The 6000-nt window shown below is 28.7% G+C and overlaps 1 long non-coding RNA gene across 1 annotated transcript; it reads right to left on the bottom strand.

Moving 5' to 3' along the window:
• Positions 1–276: 276 nt before the first annotated feature.
• On the bottom strand, positions 277–3801 carry LOC128668774 (uncharacterized). The gene is made up of 3 exons (XR_008404422.1): positions 3728–3801; positions 2008–2118; positions 277–465 (listed from the first exon to the last, which is right to left on the bottom strand). It is a non-coding gene; the product is annotated as an uncharacterized LOC128668774 (long non-coding RNA).
• Between the last annotated feature and the right edge of the window lie 2199 nt (positions 3802–6000).

The following is a 6000-nucleotide window of genomic DNA, read 5'->3' as shown; positions in this document are numbered from 1 at the left end:
TGATCTTTAAAATGAGTCCTATGCCGTTCCTTAATTTTCGATAGTTTCCAAGTAATAAATTTTCAAAGCTGAAAAAAAATTTTTACTAAAATTTGGAATTCTTTTAATTTCATCAAATTAAATTTAAATTAAAATTTCAAAAAGTTCGATTCCCTATTAAACTTATGAAAAAATTTTTCCGCGTCGGCTGGATTCTCATATGGATGCTTTTGATAGGATAGTAATGAAGAAATTTATTAAGAAAATCATAATCATGATTTTGATTGATTGCACAATAATATATTTATTTATTTTTGCGTCTTACATAATTTTACCTCGAGAAAAAATTCAATAGAAAGATAAAATGAAGTTTCGAATCCTTGAGTCTTTAGATTTTATGGTTCATCATTCAGGGACACAATATTCATCATAAAATTCATCCATATAGCAATAGTATCCTTTACAACAAGGCTCTTCACTGCTACACTGTAATTAAAATTTTTTAATTAAATTATAGAAATATCATATTATATTTTTTTATTTGCGTTATTGAAATAAAAATTTTTTTAATATTATTGTCAATTGAATTCTCTTGTAGGAGTTTGAATTCTTTACAAGGAAAAAAAAAGAACTGTTGTTGCAATAGGACATAGTCCTGTAGCAGCGACAGGACAGTTCTTTGGCTGCAACAAGAATGGACCTACGGCTGGAACTGATCTTGTAAATAGGTGAGAGGTGCTGCAGTTGTAACAAAAAATTTTATTTATTCGATTCCATTTGTTTTTTTTTTTTTTTTTTTTCCGATAGTAAACTTAAAAACTGTCAGAAAGTTAGCTGATAGTATCTTTTATGTGATTGACTTGGTTAATTAGTAAAAAGTCAATGTTAACTTATTGAAAAATCAATTTACAGTAGAATTTCTTTAATGTGACTCTCCGTAGTGTTACGCTCTCTCTAAATTTAACAAGATTCTCTCCCTAATGTTGTTAACAATCCTGTCTTCTACAACGTTTCTTCGCGCGACCAATCAAAAAAAAGCTTAGTGGCGGGAAATTCGAATCCTCCTACTTAGACCAATGCGATTCAATCTTAACCTAAAAATGTATTTTTTTTCCGTACATTGCGCATTTTTATGGCGCAACCCTGCGCATATAAGACACGAGTATTGGTATGGTGGGGACGACAGGATTTGTTAACATTACGAAATGGTCCTGGACAGGAGTGTTAACATTACGGAGATTTTACTGTATTTAACTAAAGTCAAATGTCAAGATGGCGGCGTGCGTGGGCCGCAGTTGTAACACGGAACGAAATAGATATTTCTCACCAAATTGCTTCTATTATTCAGTCTTAATACAGACTATCATACCTAGTTAACTCTTAAAGTCAGATATTTAAACTTAAAGTAGCACATATATTTGTATCTTCAATATAAATTATTAAACATTTTTAAATATAAGAACTACACTATCCCAGAGTAGATTTGTAGTGCATCGAATTTGCGCAGGTCCCATACATGACTCCGAGTGTTACACTTGACCCTCACGCAGAATTGTTAATAAAAATAAAATTACAATGACAAGAATCAGTAAATTGATATCAAATTCGATTACACAATAGTCTTGATACGTTCCTTAAAGCATGAATGCAAGTCTTACATTATAACACTAGGAAACAAATTTGTTATTAAAAAAATTGTGAAGCGTACAGAAAAAAGTTTGCACGCATATTTTCAATAATTCTCAATATTTTAATATCGGAACACGATTAATAACTGAAACTTTGATCTATTCAATAGTTTACTATTTTGAACAAATAAAAAAAAAGATAATAATAATTTTTAGTTTTTCTAATAGATTTTCATTGAGCGTTACAACTGCCCCTTGGTACAACTGTAGCACCTCCCCCCTAGTAGAGGACTTTTTTGCAGCAACTACAGAGCCAATCCTGTTGCAATCATGGGCATAGGCTTGGAATCGTGATGAATATAATTAAATTTATAAGTAGAATTTTAATTTAAAAACTTACGTCTCCAGTAACGCATGCTTGAGCATTTTGAATGAGCCCAAACAATAACATAAACATCGCTAACACCATAATAAATTTTAACATTTTGATTTGTATTGTTGATTCCTCGAACTAGAATATTTATTTAAGTTCAATTGATAATTCCGCCGAAAGTATCGAACTTACATAAAATATCATAGAAACCTTTTTTATAGAAAATTTAATTCTCAACAACTTTGATTCGTGTGATTTTTGCCATAACTTTACTAGTTTGTCCGTAAATTCAAATTGAAAATTAATAAAGTCAGCTCGAAGTCACGTTCTCGGTTATAAAAATTATAAATTACAGGCAAACGATCAAAGATGCATTAAAAAAGTACTGAAATTAATTTGTAGAGGATAAAATTTTCTAGGAAAAAGTTTCTAAGTTTTTTTTTTTTTGTATGGTCAATAGTTTTAAAGTTATAATTAAAAATATTAAAGTCAAAATAATTTCTTACCGATCGTTGATGTCAAAAGTTTTGGTAGCTTTATATATTTATATACTGAAGGTTAATATTGTTAAAAGTATATAAAAAAACATATGGTGAATATGTGATAAATATATAGTGGCAAAAAAATCTATGTTGAAAAATATGTGTTTTTTACATATATTGAATTATATATTTATAATAATATATTTACCCATATATATTATCTCATATAATGCTCAATATATTCTTGTCATATATGAATAATATGTATATATATATATATATATATATATATATATAATTTCTAACTATAATATGATAAACTTGATATATACTTCCATGTATTTTGACCCATATAATTAGTGGTATATGGTCTCTATATAATTGATTATATATGAAAGAATTAATATGTTTAAATATATAGTTTGCAGTATATTGGAATTATATTTTTCCAATATATTGAAACTCATATTTTCCGCAATATATTGAAAATTTTATTTTCTCAATATACTATTTCAATTTCTAGACAATTTCACAAAAAAAAGTCAAGTTTATTATTTGTTTTTCTTTTCATTGATCTTGCATTGACTGAATAACTAACGCAATAACTTAAGAATCTTAAAAAAAGTGCCATATATTTTACAATATACCTGAAACCATATATTTCGCAATATACTGGGAAACATATATAAAACTTACTATATATTAATATACTACTTTCAATATAAAAAAAAATGTATCAAAATATATATATGTAAAACATAGATAAAAAAGTCATATATTGATAAATATATTGGTAATATATTCAAGCAATATATTTTTTTTCAATATATTAGCATATATTAATACGGCGAATATATTATTATTATTTTATATATTGTACAATATATCACATTAAAATAGTTATATATTTTATCATGTATGTTTTCACATCTAAAGCCTTTTCATGCGGGTCGGTTCAAATTATCTTTTTAAAAAGGTAAAATAAGCCTCCAGAGCTTAAATTTATAGATCGAAAGACTTTCATCGGATCGCGTACAATTGATAAAGAAATAGAAGGGAAAAGGGGGCCACTTATTAGAAATGGGCGCCATGATCGAAAAAAATTTTAAATTTAAAAATTCAAAAAATAATTCCTTAGTAATAATTACTGAAATGAATTTGTAGGGAATAAAATTTCCTAAAAAAAAGTATCTGAGTTTTTTTTCTGTAAGGTCAATAGTTACGAAGTTATAATTAAAAATATAAAAGTTAAAATGATTTCTTACCGATCGTTGACGTTTGTCAAGAGTTTGGAAGCTTCTCTGTTCTTTGTAATGGATCGGCGGCAAGCGGACTTTTGTTACTTTATAACTAATACGTACTTTGAAAGTCAATTAACGGTTTATCTATAAACCGGGCTCTAATTGTCACAAAATTAGCGTCATTAACGGAAAATAAAAATGGTTAATTTCAAAACGATAACTTTGCGGGCAGAATTTTATCTGACAATAATTTTTAATTGCCTGACCTTATTAGCCGCTAGAAATATGTATCAAGAGTTTTTTTTTTTTTAATTTTTTTCCTTAACGCTAACTAAAAATTTTTTCTATTTACTTTAAATATTATTAAAAATTAAATTTTCATCCAACTCATGCGCGCTATTCACGTTTTATCATTCCGCTAGCGAATTCGATCATTCCGAAATTTTTGGTATATTTTGAGTGTGTTTTGGACATACTATACATTTGATATCATTTGAGTACGTTTTATGAATAATGCCCTAATCATACCGAAATAATACCGAAATTAACGTAAATGTTGGGTATGTTTGTGAACTTTTCATAACCAAACTATACCGAAAAAAACCATTATTTGTGAATCATCATTTTACTGTTCAGCTTGAATACTGTTGTACCAACTATACATATACAATATTATATATTTCTCTAAAGACAGCTCATACACTTACATTTTTGAGAGTAGAAAGATTTAATTACATTCAATAAAAACTTTTTATTATAAATTGTTTTACTGGCGCTGTTAGTGTAAGTTATAAATAATTGTGTCAACTAATAAAAAGTAATGAAAGTGAATAGGCTCTACAAAGAACAAGATTTTTGAAGCATACGAAGAAACATAACTTTAAACATAATATCAATCAATGGGTCACAGATTTTATTAAAAACGATCGATTTGTTCGAACAAAACTGAACGAGAAGTCTGTAATATTTCCCAACAGGCAGCGAAGAGCGAAATTTATTTAAAAATAATTGCAAGTTATTTTTATGTTTTTTAATAAAATCAAAAACCTTTTCCTTTTTATTGTTCTAAAAAAAATTTAATAAAATAACGAATTTATAAATTAATAAAAATTTCAAAATTTGAATAAACATAAATTTTACTTTTCTCCTATTAATTACTTATTTTTATTAATAAATTGATTTTATTGGTTAATAGATTAATATTTGACTCTCTTAAATTTAACAGTTAACAAACATACCCGAAGTAGAGGCATTATTTAAGTATAATTTGGGTAGTTTTTTGGTATATTACCGAAAAATGACCGAAACTGGGCTAAAATTCAGTAGATATTTTCAGTATTTTTTAAGTATGACCAAATTCGCTAGGGGCCTAAAATTTGAATCCTAAATGGCTGTTTACCGACTAGTGAAAAATTATTTGTCAAAACGCAGTAAAGGTGTCTACTATTCCGGCTATTGTGACGTAATAAAAATAAACGTATCCCTGATAGTCCAGTTGACGAGATACTGACGAGAAACTTGCAGCCGCAGCTGGACACCAAGTTGGTCGCCAATAGTTGGTACCTCCAATAGTTGATAGACATTTTCTGATAAAGTTGGTGGTAATAGTTGCTTGCAAAAGTTGGCAATCATAAGTTGACGGTAAATTTCCTTTTATTTTTTTCGAAAATTTGCATTCCAGTTGCGGCTCCATACTGGCGCCAACTTTCTAAGAAAGTTGGCGGTAACTTGTAGCCAAAAGTTGCAAAAGCTAAAGTTGTCGACAATTTGTTGTCATGTTGGTAGTAAACTAATGAATGAGCAACTTATTTACGATCAAGTCGTATTATCAGGGTATAATTACTTTTTGGGCTCTTACTGAATATTGGGTAATTACAACCCCCTGTTTTTACCCATTGAGCAGCCAAGATCATGATGCCGAATATTTTCAACGTGGAGTTAAACCTTTGACATTGATTTTGAATTTTCGTTAAATTAAACCAACATCCCTATAATTTTGTCATACTCTTAATATTATAAGCTTTTTTTCATCATGTCTCTAAACAATTATTTAGACTTCGCATTTTAGGCAATTAATAAAACGTAAATAGCACACATGAGTTGAATAAAATTATGGGCGCAACATGTAGGTTAAATCATAAACCGTCATCCGCGGTGTGCTAGCACTTGTCTCCGCTGCGTAGTATGCACTCGCGTCGCTCGCGCCTGCGCACTTACGACTCGTGCTACACGGAGAGAAAAAAATGGTTGTAATTCCTATGTATAATGGTAACCATTACTTTGTTGTGTAGAAACGA

This window comes from Microplitis demolitor, chromosome 10 (assembly GCF_026212275.2).
Source record: "Microplitis demolitor isolate Queensland-Clemson2020A chromosome 10, iyMicDemo2.1a, whole genome shotgun sequence".
In the NCBI taxonomy this organism is placed as follows: Eukaryota; Metazoa; Arthropoda; class Insecta; order Hymenoptera; family Braconidae; genus Microplitis; species Microplitis demolitor.
This window is presented reverse-complemented; position numbering and strand designations above follow the sequence as displayed.